Source organism: Heterocephalus glaber, unplaced genomic scaffold (genome assembly GCF_053883595.1).
Source record: "Heterocephalus glaber isolate CG9 unplaced genomic scaffold, H.glaber_assembly_v1.0 deba00001577, whole genome shotgun sequence".
In the NCBI taxonomy this organism is placed as follows: Eukaryota; Metazoa; Chordata; class Mammalia; order Rodentia; family Bathyergidae; genus Heterocephalus; species Heterocephalus glaber.
This window is the reverse complement of record NW_028258358.1, coordinates 9097777-9121792: the sequence shown is the minus strand read 5'-3', so window position 1 is coordinate 9121792 and position 24016 is coordinate 9097777. Positions and strand designations below refer to the sequence as shown.

Genomic DNA, 24016 nt, shown 5'->3' with positions numbered 1-24016 from the left:
CTAAGGAATTTATCCTAATACACACACACATACGCACACACATAATAAAAAGGTTAGGGCTGAACTATGTAAAAGCTCAGTGGCAGGTGTTTGCTTTGGCACCACATATACTAAAAACTCAGTGGCAGAGGTCTTGTCTGGCATGTGTGAGGCCCCAGGTTCAAGCCTGGGAAGTTCAATGAATAAATAGTTAATTTAGCACTCTGCTGGAAGTTTGTTCCTTTTCAGATAATCTACTACTCCTCCCTCATTTCTCTATGGGAGAAATGTCCCTTGCAAGGGCAGCCTTGAAGCCACAAGACCCAGAGAAGGTTTTTTTCCCAGAAGGAAAAGACCTTCTCTTGGGAGAGAAAAGAAGGAAGCTAGATTATCTTTCTGGTGACTAAAAAGGGACAGACAAACGAAAAGAAGTGGAAATTATCAAGATTATCAAGGTCATTTCTATGCTGTGCCCTAGCACTGTGCTTGGGACAGAATAAGTATTCAATGTTTGCTAAAGTGACTAAGGGGATCTGATACATAATGACCTTGACCATATACCACCAAACCAAGGACTCCATTCTGTAAGATATGGGAAATCACTCCAAGTTTTTAGTTCAGTTTTGGTCCATGTCTTTAGAGACTGAGATACTAGTGCTATTTGATAAGTTCTCAAGTGGGTTATGTTTTTTTGTATTTTAGACACAATGAAAATGCCTGTGATCACATGTGCACAACATATTCTGACAGGTTTTTTTAAAAAAAAATAATAGCTATTTAATTTACAAAGAATGTTGCTATTATTAAGGACATGTCAGTTCCAATGGATTAAGGCAGATCATCATATTTTATAAACTGCTAACATGTAGTGACACTTTCCTCTTTAGAATGAGTTTCATCAAATTGAAGTGCTAGTTTCTGGTTTATAATTCAATCCATTTCACTGACTCACAGAGGGTGGAGTAAAATGACAAAGTCCTCTGGCCTTTCAGTCAGTTTTTCAAGTTACTGAGCGATCATGCATTTATCTTCTGACCACAGGAGCTGCAATGTAGAACCATGGTCAGTAATTACCACCCTGCAGTTGACATATATTCTAGAACTAGTCTCACATAAACATTTTGGATCAGAGAGAAAAAATTAAACATAAGATGGTAATTAAACCTAGGAAGTTTGGAGTGGATAAGGAGGAAGAAAATATGGCTAAACCAGCTAGAATGTGCCCCAAAAGAAGAGTCCAACAGCCAGTAACTCCTCACCCCCAGGTACACAATGTACCAGCTGCAATTACTGCCTGTCGTAAAGGGATGCAAAACACTTTCCAGACAAAGCACAACAAAGCTTCCGTTGTCCACACAAATGTATAGGGATATAAAGAGAGAAAACAAAATGCTATTGCTCTTGAAAGAAGATGTGAACTGACAACTTTCTCAACTGGGTAGTTAGGATTAGACTTAAATTTTCCTCCTTCTTCCACATGCCTGCTTTTTATGAAAGTGGAATCTCTGTGATACAGTACTATCCCTTTTCTGCAGAGAATACATTTGAAGATTCCTAGTGAATAACTAAAAACTCAGAGAACACCAAGCTCTATATACTAGGTCTTTTCCTATACATCCATACCTAGGATAAAGTTTAGTTCATAAACTAATAGAATAAGAGATTAACAATAATAATAAAGTAGAATAATGATAATAATACTCTAATGAAATTGATAACATCACTATCCTTGCACTTTGAGGCCATTATTAAGCAAAATAAGTGTTACTTAAATGCACCCACTGTGGTATCACAACAGCTGAGGATCTGAAACTCACATAATTTTGAGTCCCAGGAAGGGTGAAGTGGGACAAAGTGAGATTTCATCACATTATTCAGAAAAGTGCACAATTCAAAGCCTATAAATTATTTATTTCTGGAATCTTTTAAATGAAATATCCAAAAGCCAAAGTGCAGACAAGGGTGGATTACTATACTTTTGCCCAAATTGTGTTCATGCATCTGTTGAAGTGTGATAAGGAATTAATGCCTTTCCAGGACTAGCTGAAGGAATGATGAGAGAGCACTGGGGTTACCTGACAGTTGACAATCTATAATCAGGTACAATAATTTAACTAAATTATATAGTCACCGTAGTGTTTTTTGCATTCAGTATATGTTTCTTTGTAGTTAAGCCCATTTAAAAATAGAAGCAGGCTGGGGATTTAGCTCCGTGGTTCCACCGCCTGCCTCGAAAGCACGAGGTCCTGAGTTCGATCCCTGGTACCAAAAAAAAATTAAAAATTAAAAAATTAAAAATAGAAGTAGTTTAATTTTGATTTTTAATAGATGGTTGATTTAATATTTTGACACATGTATAGCTCACAGACAGTCAGTTCTTGAGTGTCCATGTAAATAAGGAGAATGGTAGCATAAGGATTGAAAATGAAGACAATAAAAGAATCTTACATATCTCACCCTGAAAAATGTTTCTGGAATTACATTTCATTATAGAAATGTCTGCATTCTGGGTGTTTGAAATATTTCAAACAAAGTAGCAAAGCCCCGGTTGTGATGAAGGCAGGACCAGCCACCTTCCCCATCCTTCAGTCGCTACTTTCCTTCCTGTTCCTCACTGAACACAGGAAACTGACAATGCTGCAGGTCAGCCCGGCACATGTGTCATGCTATTTCCTATGTAGGGAAAGAATTACACACACATACCACAACAAGGGCATCCTCTTTTTCAGAAGCAAAAGTTCCCTCTTACCTATTCTTTTTTCACTCTGAGAGTGGAAGAGCAGAAAGAATATAACCTGTATTCTGGTACCCTCCTACCTGAACTACTCTAACTCGAGTTCTCTTGTCAAGCTTTATTTTGGAAAGCAAGACAATATTAAAATAACAGGCATATTTATGGCAGCCATATTTATGTTTCATTTTGATTTTCCTTAATTATAAAGAAGGCTCCTCTAGAATTTTAGAACCCAATAGCTTTGCAAAGATATTATGTACAAACGCAATCATTTTGTCTTTCAGTGTAAAGCAACATTTCTTAAAGCTCTTTCACTCAGCATACTTGTTCTTTTTTTTTTTTTCAGGATACTTGTTCTAAGAGAAGGTAATAGAGCTACTATGAAATTCATTTTTTCAAATCAAGCAAGTCTGGATGTATTTGCTTCTGGATAGCTTTCTTGATGAACATTTTTATTTCAAAGGCTCGGGAAAGCATTACTACAAAGCAACATCTTTATTGAACCCATAGTTTTCCAAACTTCTTTAACCATAAAAATCTTTTAGGAGAGCATTTACATGCACTTGTAGAATTAATGTCAATAAAACATATTTTTGAAATATACTGTTGTTTAAGAACAATAAGAGTGGGGAAATTATTACCTGTCTGTGAAAGAGAAAATCCAAAAAACACTGGAATTTAATAATCCATTACTTTACAGTGAAAAAAATTGTGTAAGCCACTGTAATAATATAGTTATAAATAAAATAGATTTTATAAACATATGTTCACATAATTTATATCTATTAGATGTCCATTTACTCTTATTATAGAATAATATAATAATTTTCCTTTAAAATTTTTAAATTTAACATATTGACTAGAAATTATACTTAACAATTAAGAAACTACAATACTGAACATAATTTATGAAAATGTGAATTATATATTAGGCCAAATTTTTTTCCCATTGAGTTTCATACTGTGATCTGTTAAAATAATTGAGTTTTTTTTAAAAAGTTGATTTTCTTCCAAATTCTTGGAGTTGACAGAAGGATGTTTCAGGAGCATATTTTCCTCAAATTTTCTGAAGTAGATTTAGAGCAAATGTTGGATCCTTCTCATGGGCACTTCTGCTTTCCCAGAACGAGCTCCCAACCTGTCCATATCATTCCTGCACCATGACAGGCAGGAAAGACTCCAGGCTCCTCTTCACCCTGCTGTGCTGACCCAGCCTCTGGCCCTGCCCCCAGGGCCCCTCTCCATGCTCCCCCCCCCCCCCAGCCTTGCCCCTAACATCAGCCTCCCTGGTTCCTTCCTTCATATACATGGCTGGCTTCTCATTCAACTTCTTACTCCTGCAGTGAAAAAAGTAAAAACTTTCTCTAAATTAAGGGCTATAGACTCACAAATAAGTCTGCAAATTAGTTACATTAGTAGGGGTAGATTTTCAAGGAGCATTTTATTTTTAAAAGGTGATAGAAATAGCTGGGAAGAAAATACTAAAGGGCTTGAGCTAAAGGAGGGAAAATATCTGTTCTAGTTGGCCAACTTGTTCAATCTTTCTGAGACTCATCAACACCTGTTTAAATTTACCTTTCCTTAACAACCACCTGCAATTTGGCAGCTACCCACCATGACACATTTTGGCTGAAGATTTTGGTTAAAATAGTCAATACACTGCAAGGAAGATCAATGCCTCCATCCCAGGCTCCTAGGACAGAGAAGCTCAGCTGGTCCCAGAACCCGGAAGGAAGCTCCCTGCCTCCATCCCAGGCTCCTAGGGCAGAGAAGCTCAGCTGGTCCCAGCACCTGGAAGGAAGCTCCCTGCCTCCATCCCAGGCTCCTAGGACAGAGAATCTCAGCCAGTCCCAGAACCCAGAAGGAAGCTCCCCCACTGCCATCCCAAGCTCCTAGGGCAGAGAAGGTGAGCCACGTGGGGGCCAGAAGCACCCCCCCACCCCCCGCTGTGGAAATGAGAAAACACATAAACAAGCCTCAAAAACAGAGTTCCAGATCACCTATAGCAACCTCAAAGGGGAACAAGATGGAACAATCTGATACTCAACCAACTGGACTCTCTGAACTGGCAACAAAAGAGGATCTGGGAAAAAATGAAATCAGAAATAATTACTCAGATAACAGCAAAGATTTTGCTCATGGTGCAAGACATGATTAATAAATCTAGACAGCACACAGATAGAAAAAATAGAGGATCTGAGGAACATGATGGAATCCCAAAATAGGAAACAAATGGAATCCATAAAACAGATACAAACAGATTTCCAAGAGACTAAAAACTCCATCGAAAGTCTGTGCAGCAGAATGAACCAATGTGAGGATAAAATTTCAGATATAAAAGATAAGATTGCAATTAGTGAGGAGGAAAAGAAAAATTACTTTAAAATTGTAAGGGAACATGAGAAATCAATCCAGCAGCTGCTAGACGATGCAAAGAAGAATAACATAAGACTGATTGGAGTCAATGAAGAAAGAGGAGAGAATGCAGCTGACATAAAAAAACTGTTCACAGAAGTGATGGCAGAAAACTTCCCAAGGAGGGGAAAAGGACTTGACATACAGATAAGTGAGGCATACAGGACTCCAGCTAGCCTTAATCAAAAAAAATCTACACATAGGCATATAATAGCTAGGGTTCCAGAAATCCAACAGAAGAACAAAATTCTACAAGCAGAGAGAGAAAAGAAACAAATCACATACAAAGGAAAGCCCATCAGAATCACAGCAGACTTCTCAATGCAAACCCTCAAGGCAAGAAGAGCTTGGAGTGATGTATTGCAAGCCCTAAAGGAAAACAGCCTCCAACCCAGATTGATGTACCCAGCAAAACTATCTTTCAAAATTGATGGAGAAATAAGATACTTTCATGACAAAGAGCACCTCAGGAACTTCATGAATACCAACCCGGCACTCTAAAAAATTTTAGATAATACCCTAGGAAAAGACAATGAGGATTACAATCCCAGGAAACCCAACAGAATGAATCCATTAGGTGTGACAAATTAAATGCAAAGGGGGAGAATTCAACAAAAAGAAAATGTCATGACAAGGCTTTTAAAACTTTTAACTTCATCTCCCTAATGAGTGTATAATTCAATCTTATCATTGTACTGATTAGTATTTTTCTGATTCTAGAGTTGCACACCATTCCTTGTGCTATACTGGCTATTTATCATCTTCTTAGGTCTACATTTTAATTGGGTTGTCTATTAATGAGCTCTAAGAAGTCTTTTCTTTTATACATCATGTATTTTGTGTTCTAGGTAGTTCTTTTTTTTTTTTTTTTTGGTACCAGGGATTGAACTCGGGTCCTTCTGCTTGCAAGGCAGGCAGCGGAACCACTGAGCTAAATCCCCAGCCCTTCTAGGCAGTTATTGCCTACCCTGAATTCATAAATATTTTCCCTTATAATTTCTTCTTAAAGTTTTATACTTTTAGGCTTTCTTATTTAGGTTCATAGATCCCTTCAAGTTATTTTCATGTATGGAAACAAAGGGTTGAGGTTAATTTTTTAAATACAGATACAAGGTGTTCTAGTGCTGTTTGCTGAAAACACTGTCTCTTCCTCGGCTCTTGAATTGAGTTTATATTCTACAAAATGCTAATGTCAAATAATCTTTCAAAACTCAGGGGACCATATATGTGTGGTTCTATTTCTAGATTATCTGTTTTATTCCAATGATCTATATGTCTTTCCTTACACCAACACTGCCTTGATTACTGTAGCTTTAGAAAAAGTCTTAAAATTAAGTACTAAATGTCTTCCAACACTGTTTTTGTTTTTGTTTTTGTTTTTAACTTTCCCAGATCCTTTGTACACCTACATAACTTTTAAATTTCAATATCCAGTTCTTCATTTATAGCAAGTATACACAGACCTGAATTTTTATATATACCTTGTGTTTTCTAATCCTGCTAAATTCAAGTACAAGTTCTAGGGGTTCCTAGAGATTTCTTAGTATTTTCTCTGTAGATGATCATTTCATCTACATATAAAGATTTTGCTTCTGCTGTGCCAATCCTGTCCTAGTTGTGTTATTTTATTGCCAGACTATTTTGGTTTAGACCTATGTTTCAAATTCTAATGGACAGATGAAGAGTAGGCATATATGCCCTTATTCCCCACTTTAGGGAGAAAGCATTGTATCATCTCCATTCATAGAGGAGTTTTATTTGGAAGTATGGAGTACATGTCTTTGATCTGTTGAGAAGTTTCTGTTCTACTTCTAGTCTCCTGATAGCTTTTACCATGAACAGCTGTGGAATTTAGTCCAATACTTTTTCTCAAACTAGTGACAGGATCACATGGCTTTTTTCCTTTCCTCTGTTAAAATGATTACTTTTGGGGGTGGATCTTCCAATGCTGAACCAACACTGCCATCCCTATAATAAAATCACTTTCTACATACTGCCACATCTGACTTCTAAGAGTTTGTTTTGTTAAACAAATTTCTATCTATGTTCATACTTTTTTCTTCTATTATCTTTATCCAGTTTTAGGATTAGCACAATGTTGAGTTCCTAAAATGAGGGGAGAAGTGTTCCTTCTTTTTTCTGCTTTAATTGTTTGATATAATTTATCAGTTAAAATGTTTATGAGCCTGCTGTTGTCATATAGGTAGGTTTTCAAGCTAGGAATATACTTTCTTTAATAGGTGCTATTCAAATTTTATATTTCCTCCAGAGTTAGTTTCATTAATTTGTCTTCCAAGGTACTTCTTCGAAGTTGTCAAATTTATTTCAAAAAGATTTTTGTAATATGCTTTCTATATCCTTTGAAATTCTGTAAAATCTGTGGTAATGTCTCCTAGATCTTAATATTGTAATTTAAAAAATGTATAACTGATATTGTGTAACAGGAAGAAAAGGTCTAAAAGAGCAGGAGAATTGTGAGGGGTAGGGGAAAGGAAAGAAGGGAAAGGAAAAAATATGAGAAGAGGAAAAATTGGAAACAAGGTCTTTGCAAATAGGGAAGGGTGGAGGGAGTGAAGGGAGGGCAAGAGGAGGGGGAAAAAACAAGAACCAAGATTCTCATGTAAAGGTACAAGATCCCAATGCTGAATGTAACTGTATTTTGTACCGAAAATGTACCAATAAACTTAATGGGAAAAAACCCACAAAAAACCATAAAATCGGCAGTAGAGAATTCTCTTTCTTTTTCTTTCTTTCTTTCCTTTTTTTTTTTGGTAGTTTTATTTATTTTTTTATTTTTTTATTTTTTCCCCATTAACTTCCCTATGTGCTCCATGGTCCAAATTGGAACCTAGGTTTATAAAGGTTGGTTTTGCCTCTACAAGTTTATGGCAAATTTGCCAAATAATTGCATTATTTTCCTTTTAAGAAAGGGCTAGTGATTTTTTTTTTTAATTTCTCAACCAGACATAGAGGCATACTTCTGTAATCCCAGCACTTTGGCGGCTAAGGCAGCAAGATCATGAGTTCACGGTCAGCCTGAGCTATAACATGTGTTTGAGGCCATAGAATATGCTAAAACTCAGTCTCAAATGGGTTGGGCATGTAGCTCAGTGCAAAGGTCTTTGTTTAACCCCTGGTTGGGGATTGGTGGAATCTTCTGTTTAAATATTCTTTCCCTCTAAATTGTATGATAATGAGTTTTGAATATTTATAAGTAGAGAATTGGATGTAATGCTCTATTTGATTGCCAGTAGATGCAATTGTTTACTAATTTCAAGGTTACTAGGCCTTCAATTAGAAAACTATCATTTTTGATTGGAAGGATTCATTTTTAAAGTTGGAATTTCCAAGAATGAAGGCTTTCAAATTATGAGGCCCACTGTGCCATGGTGGTTACCTGGCATGATGTGCAAAAGTAGTGCGTGTCTCAACAAAGTTTGTTTTATGTGTTCTTTGACATTTCAAGAAAGAATGGCAGGACTGTCTTTTTCTATTATACTTGTAAATACAAGCAGAGGATACTGAGCAATGGAGCATCTAAAAAATAAATAAAAGTTTCAAAAGCACATCTGAGCATTTCATGAAGACCCCAGAGTTCAGTGGTATTTCCTGGGCGTGTGTTTTACATATTAAGGTGTTTCTGGCTTACTGACCATTCCTCTGAACCTGCCAACAGGACAATCTTGATCAGATATCTATCAGATCTCCCCTCAACCCCCAAAAAAGAGGGAAAAGAAAAATGGCTTTAAAAGGGCAGTTACTGACTCCATGGAGTCAATCCATTGATAAAATCCATTTTACTGCTCTGATGCCTGGCTGTCATGGACTATATTAGTTTGTCAGTGCCCTTTAATTAGTTTTATCTGCACAGGTAATCAATTGTTCCATTTTGATGTTGGTGGTGATAGCATCTGTTCTTTGACCATTGCTCTAGTTAACAGTGAAATTTGCCATGTAGATAGCTTTAGTCAGGTAATATAGAAATCTTCTAATTCTATATCATGGTTCCCTACAGTAAGAGATATGTTTACAAAATTTTGTATTATATTAGAAACAGCTAATTTGAAAACTGCTTTTTCTAAAGCTCTTCATTACTAAGTTCAATTGCCTCTGACTATGTCTGAGTAACTCATTGTGCGGCCTTCCTAAGAAAGTTCACTGAGGCCCATTGTCTGTGATATTATTGACTTAACATTCATTAAAAGACTCATAAAAACTTATTTCCTGCATGTTCAGGGCATAGTGTTTAAGCTGTAAATATGGCAATATAGGTGTAAATATTGGTTTAAAACTCTTCTTTGAGTCATTTATTTCCTTTATCTTATTGACTCTCAATTGCCTTTCTCTCCTGTTTAACCTGGCCCTTTCCCAGCATCCAAATGTGCTTTCTGAACTCCCAGTGGCAGGCTCATTGGAACTCTTTCCATAAGAGTCAGGGGGCACCAAACCAGGGTAATTTTTGTTCTCACTCTGTTCCAGACACTCCGTAGTGGCGGAACATGAAGACGGCACTCCACTGGGCTGACCTTTGATTCTTGGCAAAGGACAGAGATTTCACTGAGGGAATTCACTCTGGTAGATGGGTCTTTAGTGTTTGTCAAGATCTCTGTGGAAACAAACATTCAGAGGGTCTTTGTAGAAAAGTCCAGAAATAATTGAGCAAGTTAGGAGATTCCTGCCTCTAAAAAATGTCAGGTTACACTTAAGGACTCCCTAATTGATGCACTTGCAAAAATTATTGCTTTTCCCAGCACTTTCTCTTTTCCCTTTGAGAAGAATAGAAAAGAAAAGTCAACTGAACCAAGACATAAATTCATTTTTACAGCTGAATAAGCTTTATCTTTGGTTGTTTTAAAAATGAAATAAATGGAAAAATATTTGTTGGAGAATAATAAACACACCCAGGTATTTGCTGCTATTATAAGGCCAGGCTAAGATTGAAGTGGCTCGGTAAGACCACCTGTGTTTCTTGGTTTGAGCCCAGCAGAACTTCAGAATTTGTATAATTGGTTTCAGTCCAGTGACCTGGCTACATTCTTAGATCTCTTACTCAACATGAGGCATCAAGATCACTGGAAACTTTAACAAAAACATAAACAACTGGAAGAGCCAGTAAGCCTATGGTTTGACCCCCATGCTGCACACCCTTGCATCAATCTCTTTCTAATCTTCTGGGAAATTAGTTCACTCTTCAAGGGAAGAGAAGGGGCATCCTAAGGGTGCAGCTGCTCAGGGTCCCTGAGGAGTGAAGAATCTGCAATCACCCCAAAGCATACATTTAGATGCTTGCTTTTTAACCTACTTCCCACTTGGCCAAATGTAAGCCTCCATGGTAACTCTAAAAGCATCAAATAAAAAGCAGTACAACTCTTGTAAGCATTCCACTATGGAATCCAATAAAAAAAAAGAAGCAACTCAAAATCATTTCAGAAGCAATTAACAAATTGTTACTCAGGAGTAGCTCCTCAAAGAAGCTTGTTCTTCAGTCCAACAATCTAAAACACATCCTTGAAAATGGTAGCTAAGGGGGAAGAAAAAACACAATAGATTTATTTTCCACTTGTCCTTTAGTGTACTTCAAAATAATTTGGATACTTTCTGAGTTAGGTATTTTGGATAGGTTTACTCAAGTTTTCAAAAGTGTACTAAATTTAAATACCTTTATCTTTAAAAGATGATAAAATGACCTTATCAATTTCAATAGTAGGAGAGCAAACTATAGGTATATTCAGTGCTGTGACTAACCCAAGCACCACTGGCTTAGTAGCTAGTGTCTAGTACCCATTTATGTGACCTTGGATGAGACAAAAAGATAGAATAAAAGTCAGGTTTCCAAGTCTATTTAATGAACATACTGGATTAACAGGTATTATGGAAAGAGTTTTCATGCTTTTTTGTTTCAGAAATGCTGAATTAAACAGTTAAATTCAGTTTTACAACTAAATCACTTACATTTTAATATATTTACCATTATAAATGGGAGTTATGAAATGAAACAATATCTAAATTTATTTGATGCTCTTATTATGCAGCACATCATGGGGGTAGTATAATATAAGGTATTTCCAGCTCTAAAATTCCATTTTTCAATCTGAAGTAGCTAATTGCAAATTGGCATATACACAAAGGTCATCATCACAGCAATTATTAATTATCACTGAACGAGGCACTTCACAGGTACATGTGTGGTAACGTGGAACAGAGCAAGCATATATAAAACCCTGTTCCAGTGGGAGGCTTTCCGTCTTCTCCACCTATTCTAATCCTTTGAGGGCTGGTCTTCTATGCATACATGCCTGTAGTTGGAAAGATAGGGCTCAGGCTGTCCAGAATGTAAACTGGGATTACTCCTTACTGCTGTTACTTGTTGTATCCTGTTAGTCTCCTTGCTTTCTCTGCAAGGCAAGGTATGGCCTGAATAAATGACAAAGGGTGTTGTTCTACTCAGCATTTATTTTCACCACGTATCTATCATTCATTTCCCAGAAAATAAGATAAACCTCATCTTTACAATATATTAAAACAGTAGCCTCAGTTAGAGCCCTATATTTTAACTGGGATAGTTTCCACAACCTAATATTCATGTGTGACTGACCCATGCTATAAAAGAATTTCACAAGCTTTTTTCTCTTTTTGTGATTATAACAAGCATCACAGGGTAGAAAAACAAAAATGATGGTAAATATGTAATAATTTTAACTTTTTATTGACAATCTTTTGATGTGTTTTATCAGTTGTCTTTTCCGTCCCAAATTATAAAAGGTATAGTTATTTCTGGTGACTATTTCTATGGTAAAGAGTATAAAGTTAAGTAAATTTTTAAATAGTTTTTCTTTTTGGTACTGAGAATTGAACCCAGGGCCTCTGCAATGAGCTACATCTTCAGCCTTTTTTTTTTTTTTTTTCTGAGACAGAGTTTCACTAAGTTGCCCAGGCTGGGCTCAAACTTGCAATCCTCCTGCCTCAGCATCCTAGAGTACTGGAATTACAGACCTGTGCCACCACACCTGTCTAGATCAATAAATACTCTATAAGCATTTTTCCTCGTCAGCAAATATTCATGTATTTTAATGCTTTATGTCATGTGACTTATTCAATATGTCGTGGCCATGAAAAAGCTCTTTTCAATTCTCTTGCAGCTACGCCAAGCATAACTGACTACTGCCTTCAGCTGCTACTTGCTGAATTGCCAGTGAATTTGAGCAGAGGCTACCATTCCCATGGATAATCCTGAAAGATACACAATTCCTTTGATATGTGGCTTTCGCTTGAGGACTCTGTCAACCTTGCCAAAACATTGTTCAAACTGCACTGCTGTCTACAACTCTTCCATCCAAAATTTCTTCCATCTCTCTTTGAAGAGGATGAGACTGGCATTTTGATCTGACGTTCTTTCTCATTTTCCTTCACTAGAATTTACCCCCCAAAATCTCTTGCATTGCTAATCTTGGTTTTTCCTTCTCAGGGGACCCATCATTAATGAACCAATTCCCTATTACTGGAAATTTAGGATATTTCATGGGTTTTGTTTTGTTCTTTTGTTCTGATAAATTGCATTACAATGAAATTTCTTATAAGATCTAATACAAGGCCATTGTTAATTCTGTAGTATATAATCTTAGAAATATAATTGTTGGCTGCATAAAAATATATTTAACAGCTTTAAAACTACCTTTTGAAAGCTATCCCAATGTACACAATCAGAGCAAGTTACTTTTCTTTATTGAGTTGTTTATGCTTTGTTGGTGACTGTTAAGAGTTTTACGCAATAAAGCCAACAAGCTTAGTGAAATTAATTTAAATGGTAACACTTATCACCATAAGTAATTAGTCCCAAACTGAAACAACCTCAAGAAATGAATTCTGCCAACTGCCACAAAATTTAAGACTCCTCCACATTCACAGACACACACACAAAATCACGGTATCTAGAAAATATTGTACATAGTATTTTATCGAACAAAGCAAAAAAGAAAAATTTGTCTTCTGGAATAATTCCTGTGGAGCCAACACTCTTGAGGAGCCTCTCACATTGCTGGCAGATCCTCTTGGTGAACATCTAACAGAATCTGGCTGGAGATAGCAAAGGAATTTTGTGTGGGCATGTGCATTAGTTTACTTTCCAAAATAATCCCATCTGGATGCATGAGAAATGTTCTATCTGTTTCAGCTCATTAGGAGGCAAGATTCAAGCAAACATGCTCATTGATTTAACATGCTGGATCCTCTAGAAATGAGTCATCCACTTCCATTTGCTCCACCAGGTTTGGAGGTGGAAGATGACCCAGAAGCATTCTCTGAGTTACTCATCAATTTATAGCTTAGAAAACTATAATATTTTATAGGCTGACTCTAAATCAGGCACCAAAAACAATTAGAAGCTTGGGGAGTGGGAGAGTGAAAGGTTTAAAGCTGAGCTGTAATTTCTTTTAATTGATTTTCAACCTTTGGGGTCAAGGAGACAATTTCACAATTTTTTAAATTTTAAGTGAAGTGGCTGTGTAAAAAGATGTCTTACAGAACCCTCATTTTTTTCTATACTCTGAGTCTCAACTCAAAAATAGGCCTTGGAAGTGTGCTTGAAGTAGTTTAGAATTTGCACCATTTTCTGTTTATTTCTACAGACAAGTGCTGACCAACTACTGTATTCCCAAGGTAATAACAAAATTCCTGCTAAGCCTGTAATGGACAGTACAGGACTTGTGGGGTGTTACAAAGAAGGCATGACTCCCTACCCTTAGGGTCTCCTGGCTAGTGGAAAACAGAAATGAAAATGCCTGAAAACCATTTAGGTCCATTTAAAAGCTCTGAAGTATCAGCTTACTTTTAAGGGGCATTAATAGAGGGAGCTTAACATTTGCATTACTGACTTGAGCAAAACAAAGGAAATGAAACCATGAGCCTATTAAGAAGAACAAAGGAAAAATGGAGACTTTCAGAAAATCACATCTTAATTTTCCCAGAAAATGCATGTTATTTTAACTTTTAGTTTATCTCTTTGAAGCAATAATCTATGAAGATTATTTTGTTAATATCTTTACAACAAATTCTTCCATTTTGACTCTGATTTCTAGATCATTAACAATAAAGAAGTGTGGAATGTGAGTGAATGCTTGTGTGTGTCCCCGTGTGTACCTGTGTGGGGATCATTTTAATTGCGTAGAGCCTTTACTACTAATAAAATTCTCTTTAGTACTGAGAAAATAATAGTAACAATGCTATGAAGCAAAACTAGGTAAAGTAGCACAAAGAATGTGGAAGCATTCATATATATTCAACCAAAACATTTACACTGAGTTTTTTAGGCCCAAATGATATGAAACAATATTTTCGCCATTTAACTTATCATAACAGAAATGAATCTGTTTTTATCAAAGCCTAAAGAAGTTGGTAAACTGAGGACAAAGGCAAAGAATTCCTTGTTTATCCCTCGAGTTTCATCAAATGAGTTTACATTTTGCCCTGAACTATCAAATTGATGGCTTCTGTGTGCAAAATTAAAGGTCATCATACTTATTTCAAAAATGAGCACATTTTAGAAGAAAAGCTCCTGCTGTGGTGGCAGAATAATGTCCACTGAAAAATGTTCCTACCCTGATCTCCAAAACCTGTGTGTTCTGTTCCTGGCTGGTTGCAGGTGGTGTTAATGTTGTTAATCAGCTGACGAGATTACTCGAGACTATCTAAATAGGCCAAATTAATCACAAGGGTCTTGAGTGACAAAAAGGAAGCAGAAAGCCAAATCTAGAGAGAAGGCATTGTTAGACTGATTGCTGGCTTGAAGATGGAAGGGGGCCATATGCCAAAGAACGCATGCAGCTTCTAGACACTGAGAAGACTCAAAAATAGGTCCTCCCCTGCGACATTAAGAGAGAAATGCAGCCTTGCCTACACTTTGATTTTAGCCCACTGAAAGCCATTTCAAACTTCTGACTTCCCGTAGAGCACTAAAGTTTTGGTAATTTGTTATAGCAGCAATAAGGAAGATAATACAGTGTAGTTGTTATTTGGAATTTTCAAAGGTAAAGATGTATGTGTGTGTGCACGCACATGTGTACAGATGTAATATATATACACACCTGCACATGTATATATAAGAGCATGGTACTATGAAGTGTAAGTTTTTAATTATGATGACAAGTTTACCTATAAATTCAAAGAAGTTCTTATGGACAATTATTTTTAGGTAAGTATAACTCAGAGTGGTAATGTAAAGCAGCTTGGAATATCTCAGATCTTACAAAGTAACACTCCTATTACTTTTGAGTGGAGTTATAGGACTAGAGACTCATCTGTTGGGAAATAAAGACTGCTGGTTGCCAGCTCTTTCAGAGCTGGTGTTCTAGAACTAAGCTGCCTGGGTTCCTCTTAAGTGGTAGCTTAGCAGATATAAGAAGATAGGTACCTTATTTAAACCCTCTTGGCCTTATTTTGCTCATCTGTCAAATACTAATAGCCATTAGTACCTAGTTTATAAAATAATGATGAAGAATTAAAAGAGTTAATCAGTTCACTGTATAGCCCGTGTCAGGCACACAGTAAGCACTCAATAAATTTAATCTATTATTTCATCCTATTCAACTTTCCATATACCTCCTTTAAAATAATAAATTCATTATATCATAGAAACATGTCTATGTATGATGGTTAAGCTTAATTTTCAACTTGATTCCTTTGGGAACTGCCCAGGAAATTAGTAAATCATCCTTCTGGGTATGTCTGGGTGGTTTAAACTGCACGACCTTGGGTCCCTGGTCCCTTCTTCTCTGGCACTGTTGCCCTGCTCTACTTCCCAGCCATGTTTCATTCTCCCCCTGCCCTAATCCCCCCACAAATCTTGCTGTTCCTGCCTTGGAGCCAGCTGACCGTGAACTGAATCCTCTGAAACTTTGAACCAAATTAAGCCCCTCCTCCTTTAAGTTGTGGGCGTCAGGTATTTTGTCCACAATGGGAAAGATGCCTAATATAGCGTTTTAAATAAATACATAGCTTCAACATGAGATAAAAGGCCAGTGTCTTCATAATGTACATTTTTATTTCCTTACTGTGCTTTGCAGAAATCATTGCTCAACAAATAGCTTCCAATTTGTTTCATCTCAGAACTCTAAAATGTAAAACTGTGACTCATGACATTAGTATTAGGTAAGAATGTGTCCAAGTTTCCCAAAATTATAAAATAAAAAGAAAAGCAGAGCTAGCATTACTACTCCAAGCCCCAATTAATTAAACAATTTTTAAAGGAATTTGGGACATTTTTCTTAATTCTTACTTATGAATTTCCTAATCAAACTATCTCTTCTAGCATGATATTAATGCCTTAAATGCAGCTAGAATACATTCCATGATGTGGGAGTGTCACTGAAGTGATAAACTCACTCCTGACCCACAGATTTTGTATCCTTAGAGAAATAAAAGAAAAAGTCAGATAAGTATGAAGCTTTCTTCTATGCAAAGCTAAGGTTAAAGAGTATGGTTTGAGACTGCAATCAAAAAAACACTTCCTCAACTCTTCTCTAATTTATACCTAAGGATTTGCCTAAGGACAGAGTTTATAAATGGGACACTTGCATGGCCAGCCAGACAGCGCATGCTGATGGGGTGCTCACACGTCAAACCTCAGGAAGGAGGACAGAGGAAGACAGGTCACTAGAAATGAAACAGATGACATTAACAAGAAGAATCAACAAAAACAAAGTTTTCTCTGAGTTCTCTTCTAGGACACAGTGTGCAAAACTAAAGTAGCCTGGAGCACTTGCCACAGAATGAGTGCTTCCGTGTTTCAGGCCCCACACAGACATTCTCTCACATCCGCACAAGTACCCAGCTAGGGCACCATTTTCCATCCTTCCATACATTTTTACAAATGAGGGCCAAAGCTCAAGGTGGTTAAACCAATGTCTAAGGTCACTAGCTATTACATTTCACAACTAGGATCTACACCTCAACCTATCAGATTCCCAAACCATTGTCTTCTCCACCATTCCAAAGTACTGCTATTGTGTTACATTCCAAAAAAGTGCCGAAATGTTTGTCAAACTAGTGAATAGTATGAGAAGAAGTTGTAAGGGGAAAGACTCTCAAACATAGGATGCAACAATTAGAAGGAGGATATAGATTGTGTGTGTGTGTGTTTGTGTGTAAGACCTGGGTGAGAATTTTGCTTCTTTTCAACATATATCTGCTAGTGATATTTAGTATATGGATACAGAAAGACACATAAGGCCTACAGATAAGAAAAGTTGCCATATGTTCACAACTATTTTAAAGAATAATCTCCCTAAGGAAGTAATGAAAGCCATCATAGGAACACTGAAATCCAATTAGAAATAATGTTGGGGATTTTGAAAAAGAACAATAATATAAGCAGCAAAAACACTGAGTAATTCTAATGCCAATTCTATTTTTTATTTCAATGATATACTACAGAAATCATGTGACTCCTAATTAACTCAAGGCTATAAAATATGAGCTTCATTTATTCACTGGAGTTCATAAAGGCAAGCAATAGACTTTGTATTTCATAATCGTAAGTGAAATTAACAAACAATAATGATAGTTTTCTCTGGGGATATTAAATACTAATAACATTGCTTATTCATGTAAGTGATAAATGCTTTTTAAATCTTACATTTCTACACAACCTAATACTAGCCATTAATTCTATACTATGACACTAAGTTTTACAGGTTAATTATGTGTTTTAGGTTGTTTCCTTGTTACCAGTTTTACTCATCTTTAATTGGGTCTTCTTTTGTTTGAAAGAGGCCAAGTCACCCTCATTAAATCCACTCTCTTTTAATTAGTTTAGCTAACCATTAAATCTACTGAATTATCAATTCCATAATCTTTTCTGTACCTAGTACCATCTTTGATGCTGCATTCCTCAAATACATTAGGATATATTATCACCAATGATGTGATGTGAGAAAAATGTGAGTTTTCATTTTTCTTTCCAGCAAGTTGCTTTTCCTAATGAGAATCTTCTTTCTCTTCCACCATCGTTGTCACCAGGTCAAGGCAATCATCATCACTTTCCTCATCACCACTAACATCAACAACCACCAGCACCATCACCCCCAAATTCTCCATACATATTTTTTTCTGGGATGTTGATGTACCTTTGTGGTTTGTGAAGTTTGAGCATCACTCCAAGTGTATATTGAGTCCTCATCAATCAGTCTTGTCCAATGTGAGCTACATCTTCCAGAAGAAGTTTAACTTGTCTACCTTCATTCCCCACTTCTTTTCTTCAAATTTCTTCCTTTGAATTATCTGACTTGCTGCCTCCTTTCTATAGCTTGCTCCCATCTCCTTACATTTATAAAGACTCTCTTATGTAGAATATTGTCTCTTCTGAAACTACCAAGATCTAGAGCAAAGACCATGCTCTCCAGGAACTTCTCATGGTCTCTTCTTCAACTGTAGTTTCCATCTCTTCTAAACTCCGTATCTGCATGTCCTTGAACTTAATTATCACTGTGTGCTCTCTGCTCTAATATTTTATGTCTTCCTTGTAGTAGAACTTAAAAATGTTTGTTTATAGAATGAATAAATAAACTACTGTATAGCGTTATCACATGTACCTTGCAAAATTACTCCCCCACTGGAAAGAGAATAGAGATGTAATGTACATACTTATAGCCTCCCAGCACTTTTTTTAGAGTAAATCTCAAAAAATAGACACTCAGTGCATGTCTCCTAATTCAAAGGTAGTCTTCTGAAGGAAATTGAGCAAACGGATATTATAAAAAGGCAAATTATGAGAATATGTTATAGCAGCAATGCTAAAGAATGGGTACATGTTTATAAAGCACAACAAACTAATAGCCCTGAACTTCCCACCTCATCCTGGTATTCTGAACTAAATTAAGAAAAAGTCAGGTGCCTCTGTAACTGTGAAGTGGAGCTGAATAAGTCCCGGTTCCAGGAAACATGAACAGGTTATCTCTTTACTCCTAGTTAAGTGACACTGTATACTGGTCTGAGACACACAGCAAGGGAATGGCTTTCTCTACCATTGTTCTCCCACATTCTTGATACTTTCCCAAAATCTAAAGTTCTGATGATATACTGGAACAGAAACTGTCCTACCAGGGGCACAGTTACTGACCACATAGTTATCACCTCTTAATGGTGCTGATGCCTTTCTCTCTCTTTCTCTCTTTCTTTCTCTTTCTTTCTTTCTTTCTCTTTCTTTTTCTTTCTTTCTTTTCTTTCTTTATCTTTTGTAGACTTAGATTTTTTTACCGTCTTACTTTTGTATATATAAACATTAGATATAATAAAATCTTGCTTTTTATAAAGCAGTGAAACCAAAATGAAAATATCTTTTAAATTGTTTAAACAAAATGAATACACCAAATTTTAAAATCTGATGAAGAATTTGAACATATTCAATCTCCCTGTTTCCCTTTCACAATTTTTGAATCCCTTAGAATTTGAACAAAATGCTAGTCTTTGAACAAAATGAAGTTTTTCTTAATCATCCCAGTTCTATTTAGTGATCTCTCTCCCCTAAATGCCTATGACTCACACATCTTTCCCTTATGGTAATTATCATCTAATATTTTACAAGTATATCATTAGCCTATTCCATCAAATATTCCTTGAGAATAAGAACCATTTCTTATTCATCTCTGTATATCATAATCTTGATCCAGTTAATTATTCCCGAATATAAAAATAATATGTTCATTTTGAAAATTTAGAAAATAGAATGTTAGCCAAGTGTGGTGATATAGGCCTATAATCTGAGCTATTCAGGAGGCTGAGGCAGGAGAATTGCAGTTTTAAGGTGCACCTGGGCAATTTAGTGACACCTTTGCTCAAAATAAAAAAACTAAAAGGACTTGGGATGTAGCTCAGTGTTAGATTGTCCCTTGTTTCATTCCCAGCACTGAAAAACAGTTTAAAAAGGAAAACTTAATCATCCATAACACCAGACACAGTCAGGGCTAGTGGTAGGTCTTCCTATTAATTTACATTTTTTGTTTTTTTGTTTGATTGGGTTTTTGTTTGCTGGTTCCATTGGTTTTTTGAGACAAGGTCTCACCAAGTATTCTAGGCTGGCCTTGAACTCACTATGTATTCCAGGCTAGCCTTAGACTCCTGGAAATCCTCCTGCCTCAGCCTCCAGAGTGCTGTGATTATAGGTACACACTTCTAAATCTGTCTCTTTTATTCTTTTTATCATCAATATGTCATCAATCACAATATGGCATTGGAGACCAACCCTCTAGTGGTTTTTAATGTCTCTGTGATTATGAGGTGGAAAGAGGGGGATGTCTAATAAAGTATAGAGAAATTGGTCTGAAGAGTCAGATCAATCTCAATTTAAATCACAGCTTTGGTAATTTCTAAAAGCCACTTTACTTCTTGAAATCTTAGCTTTTCATCTGGAAAAAAAATAAAAGAACTGTAGAAAATATCTCCTTCCCTATAAGATTATTAGAAAGATTTGAGGATAAGAAGATAGACATTATCTAGAATAGTATGTGGAGTTCCAGAAGAAAAAAAAAAAAACATAGTGTTTTCAACTTTATTGATAACCTTAGTAGGAATGGATCCCATATTTACCAAATTTAGGACCCTAAAGTAGTTTGGGATCTTTTAGACAAAGAGTAAGACTAGTATATATACCAAAGGGCTCAGGCTACTCAGACAATTGTATTGAGATTAAGGAAATCAGAGGGCACAGCAGTAAATATTTATAACAAACACAAGCCAAGGAACACTCTTTTGTGTCTTGGGAGTGAAGAATGACTCACAAGTTGCAGCGTGTTCAGACAAAGTGGAGTTGAGGAAGAAATCACTGTTTTTCCAGTTACTCAGCAAAGCTTTGGGGAAGAGGTGAAAACAAGAAGGAAAGACCTAGTTCAGTTTAGAAAAGGTGGCATTTCTAGGAATAGGGCTTAAGTATTAGAAGAGAAAAAGAAGTTGATTAACTCATCAAAAAGAAGGATGCAAAAACAGAAAGAAAAAAAAGAAACACCTGGGTTTCTTTTCCTCGTTTGTACTTGTACAAGCTCTCTGAGACACATCCTATCATTTACTCATCCATTCAGCCACTCACCAATTCAATCGCTTAGCAAATATTTAGTTAGGCGCTATGTGCTGGGCAGGGAACTCTGAGAACTCCATGGAGCCCACAGCATGGTGGAAAAGACGATCTGTTAAGTGTGTAATTATGAAAGGATAGATTTGCCCTGTAAGAAAATGTTCAGCTCACTCCTGTATATTATAAGGGCTTTGACCAGATAGTTACTTATCACTTCCACCTCCCAAAGTGTGGTTCTGAATGGTAAAACTCACCTTGCCAATTTCCATTTTGCAATTTGGCAGGAGTCATCACACACGAAGCGCTGCTCACTTCCAACATTCACAGCATATGACACCAAGGAGGGGCTGGCTGTTACCTACGCATGTACTCGTGTATCCACTTGTCCCCACAGGCCTGCAGAGCTAATCACACACACGTATACCTGGGAGTGGCAAAGAGCACTCACAGAAACGTAGAGTATAGAAAATTATCTTGGGAAACTATCCTCAGATCATTGGGGCTTATCATCGTACATTAAGATCAATATAATAATTACATCAAGTTTTTGTCCTTTTTGCAATTTAATAAAAATTCTAAGATACTCCTTAGGAACTAAATTTTTTACCTGTTTCTCTCCAGTGGTTGATTTACTTTAAAATCTATGAAATAAAGATATTTTCTTGTGTTATAAATATGAGCATAATGTTGCTGTCATTTCTTTAATTAAAAAACCTCAAGTAACACAAAACTGTTCAATGTTAAAACTGCAAGTATCTCCCCCTTTTAGTGTTTTGAGTCACTCATTTCAGATGTATTAGTCACATTCCTTAAGGCTGAACTTTATTTTATTAATTTCTGAAAATTTCTCCTCATACAAGGCTATCTGGAGTTCTGCAAGAGCATTAGAACAAGATCAGTCTGTTCCCAAAGTGACAAGTTATACAGTTTCTATGTGAACATTGCCCTTCTTCATTCAGAGTCAGAAGGCATGCGAGCTGAGATGACTCACAGTTTCCCGTCACTGATGGAACTCGTTTACTTCTACAGCCCCTGAAATACCATCAGAGACAAACTCAATTCTTCCCCAATACAAGCGACTTCTAGATCACATTCAAGATAAGGAAGATATTGCAAATAGCATACATATAACATATATGTTATACAACATATAACAACATACAGTATAAGTTTAACCATGACATTATGTCAATCAGAATCAGAAAAGGAGTTGAGAAAACCATTTTGTTAACCCTTGTATTGCCCTCAGACAAGTCAATACTTAACTTTCTTAGGTACTTATACACCAAAATCACCTACTCATCTTAATCTGAGTGAGGAACACCAATGTCTTGACATGCCTCTCCAGACATGTAGAGACATTGTTCATATCACAAAGTCACAGGTAGATTCATCAAGAACACACGAGTGCTCCGAGCCTTTTGTGAAGCCCAGAAGCAAGAACGCTTGCACTTTGACATACCGCCATTTTCCTCAGCCTCAAATTCTAAAACTATACTATGTGTTCTTCTTTTTTAAAAAGATCATAGGTGTCAGAACCACATTCTACCTATGTAACTATTTGCTTATGGAAAAGTGGCTTTAGTACATAGGTAGCAGAAAGAAAATTGACTTTCAAGTCCAATAGAATTACGTTAATGCTCTGTTATATAAACAAGTTACTTTTCCTCTGCTCTAATTTCTTCTTCTATTAAGAGAAAAAATAACAGTATGTATCTCTGTTTGTGAAGATGTAAATGTAAATACATAAAGTACTACTTCATAGATGTTAGATATCAGCCTCATCTTTTCTTAAAGCTTAATGAATTCTCCTCCACAAGGTAGACTGAATAAGGATATATTTAACAATTATTATTTTTAAAAATCAAAATAATAATTCATCAAAGGACTAATGAAAGCTCTAGATCCAAGACCACCTATTGATATAGTAGTTACCAGATTCTAGCTAAACCTGTAGCTTAGCTAGTTCACCACTTGCAGGTTCATCACTCTTGTTGTTGATGCTAATAAGGTGATTCATGAGGAGCTTTCTCCCACAGCCCACCTCTAGCCCACATCATCCTCCCCAACCTCCCAGGCTTAAGCTGAATGGAGACAGAAGACAGAGCTCAGTAAAAACAACAGTGCCATAGCCTTGAAAAGTAGAAATAAACAAACGAATCACATACCTGGGAAACAACAATGGAATATTAAGAGAAGCAGAAACTGTGGCCTTTGGAGTCGGACAGGTCTGCTCTCTATATTAATAGCTGTGTGATTGTTTGAAACTCTCAGTCTCAATATCTTCATTGTCATCTGGAGAAATAATAACTACAAAGAGGGTTAGTAAGATTACTTGGCCAGGTCCCCAAGACCTGAGCTGCCCTACAGATACTGTTTTTCTTCTGCTGTGTAGATGCACTGACCTCAGACTAGCACTTGTTTTATTGGAAGACATGGAGAGGAAGGTAGAGATGTAAAGATCACAGACAGCAAAATAATTGAAGTAGTAACAGCAGTTAGTAGTAGTAGCAAAAGTCAAAAGGATGGGCAAAGACCTCACCAGCCTAATACTATCCACTTAGAAACTGTAGAAAACATGCCAGTTTCAATAATGTTATGAAAAAGGAGAACATGAGAGTGGAGGAAATGAGACTTAAGAAAAACCAAAGAAAAAAAAAAGAAAAAGAAAAGAACTTTGTCCTTTATCAAGCAGATTCATATTTTATAGTGAGCTACCCAAACCAAGTTAAGACTAGGCAATTCAGTTAGCCCTTTAATACTAGTAATTACCAAGTTAAAAATAAAAAGGATAACATTTATTGTAGCTTGTTGTGATAATAAAGATAAAG

The 24016-nt window shown here is 36.4% G+C and overlaps 1 long non-coding RNA gene across 1 annotated transcript in view; it reads right to left on the bottom strand.

Moving 5' to 3' along the window:
• Window positions 1-22905, bottom strand: part of LOC147823496 (uncharacterized) — a 113366-nt gene extending 90461 nt beyond the window's left edge. Inside the window, exon 1 of the long non-coding RNA XR_015443701.1 lies at window positions 21440-22905. This is a non-coding gene — a long non-coding RNA (uncharacterized LOC147823496). The remainder of the gene's footprint in view (window positions 1-21439) is intronic.
• Between the last annotated feature and the right edge of the window lie 1111 nt (window positions 22906-24016).